The sequence below is a fragment of the Oreochromis aureus genome, linkage group 1 (assembly GCF_013358895.1).
Source record: "Oreochromis aureus strain Israel breed Guangdong linkage group 1, ZZ_aureus, whole genome shotgun sequence".
NCBI classification, from domain to species: Eukaryota; Metazoa; Chordata; class Actinopteri; order Cichliformes; family Cichlidae; genus Oreochromis; species Oreochromis aureus.
In genome coordinates, this window is record NC_052942.1 from 30,830,201 (window position 1) to 30,841,961 (window position 11,761).

Below are 11,761 nucleotides of genomic sequence, written 5' to 3' on the forward strand. Positions count from 1 at the left end.
TTTTTCTTTACAATTAAGTATTTATAAAGTCTGATCCAAAAACATGAAAATGGAGAATTGATATTACTTGCCTACATTGAACTTTGGATTTATTTCTGAACTTACATGCAGCAAATGCAATTTCTCCCTAGACATTCCTCAAACTGGTGACCATCCAAGATTCAAAATGCATTTTAAACGGATTTATCTGTAGATGTTGTTGTCCTTCATCGTTCCCCTCTTCTTCCGTTTTAAGAGTGATAGAATTACTATGTGGAGTCGGGAAAGAAATTATACAGCGATACAGAAGCCCAAAGGACCCACTGGCAGCAACCAGCAAACACTGTAATTGCCACACGCAGGAAAATCTCTTGTGACAAGCACTGACAGCAAAGACTTGTGTCTTCAGGTAAACAGGACCGCTTGTCAACTACAGAATATAGTCAGTGATTCATAACAAATCAAGGCTGACGATATGTAGCGCTTTTGTATATTCTGCTTTGCAAATCATACTGCGTGCATCTCATAATTTCATTATGCTTACAAAAAAAAGATCTGACCTAATTGCCAACTGAATGAACAACGTAAGTTTACATTGGACATGCGGTTAATGATGCTGAGTAAGAAGCACGGGGGTCAGTGTTATCCAGACTTGTAATTCTTATTGTAGCAAATGTACTCCAAGATCCTGTACAGGCCGCTGCACTGGCTTGTTTGTGACATTGTGTAGCTAAAACAAAACAAACAAATAAATAATACATTTTTAAAAAATCAAAAAGCATTTAGTCTGCTGCTGCACTTTTTTGTCTTCAACTGTTTCACTGTTTTAAACATTTCTTCGATCTTGGATTAGTGTACATAAACCTCACCATTTTAACAAACATGTGGCAACTTCCTTTATATTTGCTGAAATACATTCACTGGTCACTCCATTAGATACAACTTGCTAGTACTAGGTTGGATCCTCTCAGGCTTCAGAAGTGCTTTGATTCATCGTGGCATAGATTCAACAAGGTGCTGGAAACATTCCTCAGAGATTATGGTCCATGTTGACTTGATAGCATCACACTGTTGCTGCAGATTTGTTCCACCACATCCCAATGGTGTTCTGTTGGACTGGTACTAGGCCCCAAAAAAAGTCTGCCAAGAAAATATCCCCTACACCATTACACCACCAGCAGGCTAAATCATTGATACAAGGCAGGAGGGATCCATGCTTTCATGTTGTTTACACCAAATTCAGACCCTATCATCCGATAGGGTGATAGGGTCACAGCTGAAATTGAGAGCAGGTAATGTTTTTTTTCCAATCTTCTATTGTCCAATTTTAGTCAGCCTGTGCTCTGTTTCTTGTTCTTAGCTGACAGGAGTGGTGTGGTCTTCAGCTGCTGTTGCCCATCTGCTTCTGCATACCGTGGTTGTAATGAGTGTAATTTCAGTTACTGTTGCCTTCCCATCAGCTTGAAGCATTCTAGCCAGTCTCCTTTTACGTCTTGTATCCTGACAACTGCTGCTCTTTGAATGTTTTTGCTTTTTCAGAACATTTGCTGTAAATCCCAGAGATAGTTTGTTGGAACATTTCTTTAGATCACCAGTTTCTGAAATACTCAGACTAGTCAGTCTAGCACCAGTCAAAATGCAACATTGAAATTCCCTTTAATTGTCTTTCTTTGCCATCTGATGTTCAGTTTGAACTTCAGCAGTTTGTCCTGACCATGTCTACATGCCTAAATGCAATGATTTGCTACCATGTGACTTACTGACCTAATAAAGTGGCCACTGAGTGCATTACTTCAGCAGGAACCACCTGTAAACATACTGATATGAGATTCATCCTTCAACTCAATGAACAGCTGATAAGAGGACGATTATGATTTATTTAAATATTCATATCTTTAAGTAATAAGTATCTGCTGTGTCTGAAATGTGAATCAAACTGATAACGCTTTCTTTCAACTGAAACTGCTTTAAGTCATCTATGAAAGGCAATGTATTAGATTGCAAATGTATTTGGGTTTCACAAGGAAAGATGTATTGTAGTTCAAACATCATAAAATTTTAAAACCTAGTCCCGTAATTGGAAAAAGTAATGAAAAGCACGACTGAGTTAATTGCAAAGCTAATACCACATTTACACAAAAAGTTTACTGTTAAGCACCTCTTCCTCGACATTAGTCATGCCAACAGTGGAGAACAGAAGGGTTGTGTGAAAGAACAAAGTAAGGTGCATATAAATGGCATAGTATGACAGTGCACAGTGGGTCTTTGGGTTTAATTTCTCAGAGAGAGTGCCCTTTCATGCTCTTAAATACACCAATACACACACACACTCTCATTCACACACACTACTGACTGGACAAAGTTGTACTGAAATGGGTCTATGCAAACACATAGGCATGCATTTATGCTTGTGTTTCAGACACAGATGTGCACGTGGAATCCAAACACCCAACATGTTTTTTATAACTGTTCCCTGATGTTCATAGACTTTTTGGGTAAAATGTGAATGTTCATGCAATGAAAAAGGCGTTCTCTTCTAACTGTGACCTGCAAATACAGCTCATGGCAAGAATTACACAGAAAATGTTCAAATTGAGTTTAACAAATGACCTAAAGAAAGAGTCAGTCAGCGTGTGGGAGTGAGTCGTTTAACTCTGCCCCTGTGAGTGTGCATCTGCAGCCTGCAAATTGGGCAGCTAATGATCATGCTGGCTTAAAATAGAATCAGAAATAAAATGGAGTAAATAATAATTATGCTCGTAATTATTTGAAAAATTGTCCATTTGCCTCTCTGTTAAGTGGTTGCTGTTAATGATAGCCCTTAGATCTGGTGACCCAAAAGAAACCACTGGCTTTGTGCGTTGATTGATCTCTCTGCAAGATGCCATTATCACCCTAACAGCAACTAAAATCAAATGAGTTCACTGAAATCATCAAAGGTTGCTCTGACTTGAAGTAGGAATCAGCCTTTTATCTTTAATTTAAAACAAAAGCTGAAACTGAAAAGTTGAATGTGGAAATGATTATTGGGATACAGAAAGGTTGTTTATGATTTTCTAGTTTTAATCATAAAAAGAGCATAGACTAAAGTAGCATCCTTTGTGTCTAATGTAAACATAACTCACACTAAAGTTTAACATTTAGTTCCCCCTCCAGTTGTTAGCCATACTAAAGGCTATAGATATTCTGTAAACGTCATGCTATCCCCTAAAGCAAAGTGACAGGTTGTTCATCTTTTGAAATACAACAGGGGTGTAGTCGCAGCTGGACTTTCTTCTGATAAAAAATAAAATAAACACATTTTCACCTCCCAAAAATATTGGAGTCATTTAGAATAAATCCCAAACTAGATCATCTTTACATGTGCATGATGAGAAGAACCAGAGCCAACTACTAAGGAGGGGTCACCCAGCTGTCTGGAGTGGGGCCATTTCAGTCAGCTACAGCGAGGAAGTGCTGTTGCCACCAGGCTGTGAAATCACCGATTTGATGATGGGAGTCGCCCCCCTTGACAATGCAGGGAACAGTGACGGTGGACGTTGGAGAATGAGTCTGGTGAAATATGGGCCTGTCATAAAGCAGAAAGGCTGAGCAGAGCGGTGCAGGGCCGTCGCTCTCCGTGGCTGACTTCATCATTGACACTCCCTGTGGAGCCAGTAGATGGGTGGGTTTTTTTGCTGGGAGATTGGGGGGACCTGATTGAGGCTGGAAGCCTATCATCCCTATGCAACATCTCCCTATTTGTTCCAAATGCTTAGGACCTTAAACCCAAATATCCAAACTTCAATTTCTGCCTTTCAAGGGAAAAAAAACATAATGAGAATTTATTGCCCTGTTGTTGTAACCATGAAGTCTCCCAGGGATGCTGGAGAAACTGTCCATTTGCATACCCCTTAAAATTGATGAGTGAGGAAATTGAGGGAACTAAGTTGTAAGAAAGACTGCTTATTTTTGCAGCAGACACCAAAGACAAGCCAGATGTTTCATTGATGATGCAGGCAGTATTTAAACTGTCAGCCAGTACACTCGAGTGTGTCTTGTGTCTATGACACAAGCTTCTTCATTGTCTCATATAATGCCCAATGCTTTCAATGTGGTGTATTAACACAAGAAGTGAAATGTTTGTTAACTCAGATATATATGGTGGAGTCAGCTCTGTGTGCAGGATGAGCTATTATCAAAACAAATGAGCCAGCAACTGCAGCTGCATGTAAATCAGAGCAGTTTTTCCCTTACTATTCAAAAGTGTTGAGCCATTCACTATCTCCCAGCCAGTGGTTTCTCATCTGCCTCTATTCTTGCTTTACAAAGCCAGCCTTTCCTCGTACCTTTCCCATCCAGCAATGTGTTTATCCCTACGGAAATGAAGATTTCTTCACATCTTTATTCATTTAATTAGGTTGCAAAGCAGGGCTAGAGCCAGAAGATGAATTACCTGTGGCCTTGATATTTTGCCACAGAATCTCTACACAGTAGGCTCTGCAGAAATTAGACCTCAAGTCTGGAGGTGGGCTTTTTGGCAATGTCGACTCACAGACTAGCCTCTATTCTCTGTTTTCACTAAATTCAATTAACCCTGCATAAGCCAGCTGTATTGAAGAATGGAGGTCTAAAGTCATACCTTTTACCTATGTATCATTTTAAGGCAGCTGGTCAAATTAGGATGGAGTAATCTGACTTGGTCAAGATTGGAATGTAGTGTGTAGAGCCAAGAAAGTGATTTAACAATCTGCTACAAACTGTATATTTATGTTATGCGTTGCATTCCATCGAAACTTAAACCCTAGAACATTCAGCATCCATATTGTGATGGCCAACCACACTAAAACTAAAAGTCTGATTGAGCACAAATAGCAAATGTAATCTAAGCACAAAGCAGTCTGTGGAGATATGACTTTGATATGAACTGATGTGCACAATGGCTGTGGCCAAAATGGGATAGGTAGGTTAGGCAAATTAGTGAAGCTGTGTTTTCATCTTGTCAACACTCAGTGTCACTGTACAGTGTCACTGTAAACCTATAATTATGCACTGCATGAGCAAGATAAATGTCAGCTCAACTACACTATCTGGTTAAGAGGGAAGGAAAAGTGGAAAAAGAGGATGGAAGACTAAACAAGCAATGTGGGGTAAATGAGGAAAAATGTAACAGCAGTTTTCAGCTTTTCACCTCTACCACTTCATGCTTGATTATATTGTGATCACCACTTAACAAAGATGCCAATGGCTGTTGGAAAGAGATAAAATAGTTTCCGTAGGTGATGGTAGGTCAGAAATATTTCATCACAACCTCTACAATCTGGCAGTATTCATCACAGATGCTCTGGGATTGACTCCTCTTGATGCAATCAGTACAAATGCAATGTCCCACTTATACTCTTGCTTCACTGTTTATACCGCAAATTGAACCAACGTACACTAACGATATACAGCTCTCATTTTGTAACGACCGACAGCTTCAAAATCCTGGAAAAGGTGTTTCCGAGTGCTTTTAATCTTACGTCCATGAATTCTAGTTCTGCAGGGGTTTTGTGTATTCAATGACGTCTGCCACTGAGAATGCTGGAAGATCTAATCAGTTCTGCTTCACTTCACTCGATCTGTTTCCTCAATTAGGTTGCAAGCTTGCAGCTGCAGAATGTTTGCTGCTTTACATAGGTTTGCTGGTAAAGTAAATGTGGCTTGTTGTAAGGGGAAATATTTGTTTGGGGGGGAGGGTGTTAGTGCGCTCTCTCTATAGATCTTCTGCTTAGTGACTATCAGACATAACATTTTGCTGCTCAAAGCAGAGTATTTACATATATAATGGATTTGCTCTCATCGTGTTGCAGCTTGATCTGTGTGAATTCTACAGAATTGCTCCCATTTTTCAGGATACCATCTTGCCACGTGATCTTTTAATCAGGTGCTAGCATGCTTGCAGAACTCATACAGTGAACGAGAAGATATGAGCAGCATCCAGCAGAAGGTAAAAAATGCCTGTTACATTAGATAATGTGTTACTAACGAAGCGCTTTTAAAATCTTTTATGCTATTTGAATTTCCATTGGAAGGAGACTCTAGAGCAGAATATTTAATGCCACACACACACTATCTTACCATGGGCACCTTGGCTCAAGAAGAACAAAATACTTCTCATCCCGTCTGGTGATAAGTATGATCTGATTTCACAATCACTGTATAATCTGACAGGCATATCTGACCATTTTTACCAACACCTCCTCCTGCTACATGGTGCTAATTGGGCCAATTTGTCCCTCCACTCGTCTTCTGTTCTAGTTTCTTATAGCCCTGTGTGCCTTGGCACTTTGTGTACTGTGTACCTTCTATATCTCAACGATACCATGTGTGTCTGCTGGGTTTTCTCTGATATACTCCTTGGGGTATTTTTATGTGCTCCACTCAGAATCTCACACTGTTCACTTGGGAAACATCCTGCAGCATAGTTCTGATAATCGTAATTGCATATTTGTTTCTTGCAAGAAAAGGTCCTTAATCATTTATGTGAATGCAACTTAACAACTTCGACAGCCACTGCAAATGCTGCTATAAGAAATGCGCTGCAATATGTTCCTCTCATTAACAATAACACACAAAAAAACATGAAACCAGCACTGTAAAAGAGCCTCATGGTGGATATTTTGTATTACTGCCTATACCCCACTGAGGAATATATGACTTCATCTAAGCTTCTAGAATTGCAGCTGCATTAAAATATGTAAATGCAAACACAGAGGAATACTTATGGAAAAACAGATATGCAACAGAAAGAGTTCTCAACAGCAAAACCAAATTCCAGTCTTTCTGAAAAGACCTCTAACAATTTAATGCATCATTTGGCTTCTGTTGCTCATTAGAAGTTATTCATAAGTCTTTCTCCAACCAAAATACACAAAACACTAACATAAACACAGTTAAAGTTGAGGTCATGCCACCACATACTGCAATATTTTCACAAAAAAGCGTAGAGCTAACATGAGGTGCCTTTGTGTGAACAGCCTGAATAAACAGCCGTACAAAGAGGAAGTCCCATCACAGAGGTCAGGGTTTTGTTAGGACAAACCCAATATGAGTGTGAGAAGTGCGTGTCAAAACAACAGGATAATGGATTCTAATTCCTCTGTGAGACAGGAAATCCGTCTACAAGGGACATCTGTGTTTTCCAAATACCATATTTCACAAGTGAAACTCACCACACAGAGTTATCAGCTTATTACTTTAACTACACACTGACATGTAATCTGAGACTGTAGCACTATAATATTACCTTTGCAAAGATTGTCATATCTGTTATTCTGTTTCTTGTCACAAGAAGAACTAATTCAGTTTTATTTGAAACCTTTGGTAAGGGGAAAATGATTTTTTCCCAGTGTCCATTAATGTTTGTAGCTTTGAATAGCAACACATGCCCTTTCTCAGTGAATAAAGTCTGTCCCTTTCTCATCAAGGTAGATTTTCAAATATACTTTTTTTTTTTTTTTTTTTTTTTTAGCACAAAAGCGATTTTAAATTCATGCCGGCTTAAAAATTAGGTTATATCACAGCATTATTGTTATGTTCCACCTACAGTATTTATTCTTTTTAAGAAAAAGACTTTGTTGTCTTTTGTGATTTTGCAGATGCTTTAGAGTCCTCTCCTGTCCTTACAATGTGCATCCCCATATGTTTTATGATCTAGCCCATTTTTTAAAAACTATTTTTTAAAACTGTCTTGATTTTTTTCTGTCACAGCAGTGTGATACACCTAGTAATCATCATTAGTCACTATTACTGTCAGTTCTGTCCAAGTCATTATTACTATATTTGCTACAACACATATTAATCTGAGTTGAAGAATTAGAGACAAAAAAATTTCGTTAAAAATAGTTAAAATTGGAAGTTTAGTAGAGATCTAGATTATTTATTTGTCAGATGATTTGAGAGAAGAAGCCATCTATGTCCAATGTGAATAACCCTCATCGAACAGAGGTGCTGGCCTACAACATCAACTCAGCCACCTATAAGACAATCTTCAGATCCCTTCCCAGGTGTTTCAACCCCCACTCACGTCTTGACCCATGTGGCCTCCCATCACAGGATGGGAGGGTGGAGCAATGTCTCACAAAGGATTCACACATTGGCTCCTGACTGTAGTGACTCTTTCCTTACTTCACACCTTGGCTCATGTGACCCTTAATGACTAGACTGTGACAAGGTAGGCCAACAATTCTCAAAGGGGTTAAATACCTGCTACTCTCTGAGAGGTGAAAAAAAGAAAAACGAAACTGAAGTCCAGTTGCCTTAATTTCAGGCACTTAAGAATACCATGACCAAGATAACTGAGAACAGTAAAAGAATGGTGGTGCAGTGTTAAATAATGCCATCTCACACTATAAATTGGCTATGTTAAGAGATGTTGGTTGTCTGAGGAGGAAGAAATTATGTATCACGTTTAATCATATTTAGACATGAATGGACACCTTTATCAACACTTCTTTTTAATAACCTAAAAAGATTACTTTTTATCCTGAATTTTTAATCAAATCTCATGTTGTTGTTGTTGTTGTTGTTTTGGGGGTTTTTTTCTGCCTTTTTGTTTTTTGTTCATTCGTTCATTAGTTTCTGCTGGGTGGGAACATAAGATCTACCCTTTATGCATAATGTGACTGGACTATGTCTGCTGGTAAAAAAATGTCTGGATAATGTCAAATGACAAAAACAAACAACAAAACATCCCAAAAAGTTGATTCTGTTCATCTAGAGGTAGCGTTTTCAGAGGGAGAAACGTTTTGTTACGTATCCAAGTTACTTCTTTGTCTCAGCTGAATGCAGGTTTCCCCAACCTCGATGACTAAATGGCTAAAACTAGCACCACTGACAAACAATGGGCTGTGAGGATAGTTTCTTGATCATATGCAAATTGTCATGAGCATTGATCAACAACCACTGATCAAAGAAGATCAGTAGAGAGTGTCCTCAGTGGCCAGAAGAGAGAAGGATGTGGACACCAAGGATGTGGACAAATGGGTGAACCACCCAACCAGAGAAAAACATGCTTGCAAAAGGGTTGAAGTTTCGGCCTGTCTCAGCAATGCAAAGCCCGCAGCATCCACATTCAGCATAGAGGAGAGGAAGGCACTCACTTCACTTAGTAATGACCAGTGTTGGGTAAGTTACTTTAAATTAGTAACTTAGTTACATTACTAGTTACTTCTCTAAAAAAGTAACTCAGTTACTTCAAGTTACTCGTTACTTTCAAAGTAACTAGTTACTAGGGAAAGTAACTTTGGTTTTACTCAGAATTCTCTTGTTAATGTGTTGCTTCCGTAACTGGATACCCAGCAAGACTGCCAGTCTTCTAGCTTGCTTACTTGCCACAAGTGCACTGTGCCACCTACCAATAGAAAGGAAAAAATAATGTGCACATTTCCACGAGAGAAATCCCACGCCTGGACCGTCGTTGACCGCCGCCATGATTCTAGCCTGCTTTTTACATCCAACACAAAAACTGCAGTCGTGGTGCTTTTGATTGTACTCAGAACTTGGAAATTCTGCCTTCTGAATAGGAAGATGTAGGTAACACCAGACTGCAGATGAGCTGCATACAGAGCTGGACTGGGACAAAAAATAGTCCCGGGCATTTTGACTAGAGACCGCCCACCATTATAGGAAAAATCATAAAGCCTTTGAATGAAAATAAACACTGTTGTGACAGTGATGTACACTGTTCTGATGGTATATATGTATCAATCTATCAATTGTTTGTTGTAAGACTCAGATAATTATTTTTTTTTAAAGCGAGACATTTTAAATGAGAATAATAAAGAAAAGTATTTCTTTGTGCCCCTTTCCCTGTTAATGCCCTACCTGCCCCCTGGCAACACTTTGCTAGATCCGCCCCTGCACAGTTACCAGCTGTCAGCTACTTAGAAAAGGATCCTGGTGTTATTTGTCTCTCAGAAACAGTTCATAACTTCCCTTCAACTCATTCATGTCACCTAAAAGGTAAACCTGTTTCTCCATCACCTGTTCAGTTCTGATGATTCAGTAAGGACATCTCCTGGTTTCATCTGCATGTTTCCTCTCACCAGATAACCAAACCGATATCATGACCAGCAGCTTTACAGCTGTGGCTCCAGCAAACATCAGCTGATACTAGCAATTAATATTAAATAAATTCTAACAACAGCTGATCAAGCTTAAACGTGCTGCTGTTGTTTAACGCGACATCCGCTGGTTTCCTCTTTCTGGCGTAAAGTGGGCGATAAATAAACAAGAGAAAAAGCCGATCAGCTGATCATTGATCAGTTTCATGATTGAAGTAGAAACAGGAGAGGAGAGAATGAGAGAAGAAGAGGCAGCTGTGCAGCTTCAGCTTTGTGTGTGTTTTTCATTGTAGCTGAAGTCCGGGACAAACTGTGTTGCTTTTCACCTCAGTACAAAACGCGTAATATTTTCTCTGAATACGAGACGATTCTGTTTTTACAGGACGGTTGGCAACTCTAATAATTAACCGTATGAACAAAATAAAGTTCAACATCAGTAACATAGCACCCACCCAGCTGTATAGAAACTCCGTCATGCAAGCTAGCACGCAGTACGAAAAAGTCATCATACTGAAAATAAACTCCACCTAAACTTGGTTTATATCTGACTCAGATAGACTGCAGGTCATAACTTCTTACCTGAAGTTCAGTTCACCTGACACGCGGACCGGCGGCCGCTTCGGGTCTCTCCTCTTGCCTCCCTTTTCCTTCATCCACCTGCTGGCCTCCACCACTTGCTAATGTTATTGAATCTGTGGAAGCTCTGCGATATCCACCACACGAAGTAACGAGTAACGAGCCTATCTAAATCCCAGTAACGAGTAACGCGTTCCTGGTTTTGGCATAATAACTAGTTACCGTGCTCGTTACCACAATAATAACGTAGTTACTGTAACGCGTTACTTAATAACGCGTTAGTCCCAACACTGGTAATGACAACAACATTATCATCCTTCTGGCAGACAAGGGTAGGTGCACGGTTTTGCTAAACCAGAAAGGCTATCATATAACATCTCAAAGATTCCTGCTTTTATCATCAACCCATTGGTAGGCAGGTCAAAACACCACATCCAGAACACTTTGGATTTTGGTGAGAAGGTGAAAGATGTCATTACGGAGGCAGCTGAAACTGTGGTTTTGTATGATGTTACATCTCTCTTCACTTGTGTTCCAGTCACTGAAGCAGTGGAGGTAGTTCGTAAGAGATTACAGGATGACCTAAACCTCAGCAACAGGACCACTCTTGGCAGTGACCAAGTGTGTTTGCTCTTGGAACTGTGCCTTCATTCCACATATTTCACATACAAGGGTCAGTACTACAGGCAGAAACATGGGTGTGCCTTGGGTTCTGCGGTTTCACCCATTGTGGCCAAGAAGCAGAAAAGAGGGCTCTGTTATCCTACCCTGGAACACCACCAAGTCATTGGTTTAGGTATGTGGATGACACCTGGTTGAAAATCAAATCTCAGAAAGTACTGCAGTTCACTGATCACATTAACTTGGTGGACAAACACATCAAGTTCACCAGGGAGGATATAAAAAATGACAGGCTAGCCATCTCAGACTGTGAGATTTCCATCAATAATGGGGGACATTTAAAAGTTGATGTGTCCCGGAAAGCAACGCATACAGATCAGTATTTAAAGTTTCACTCTCATCATCCACTGGAGCACAAACTGCCTGTCATCAGGATGCTACAAAGCAGAGCAAACAACATCCCCACAGATACAGTGGCTAGGGAAGCAGAAGAACATCGT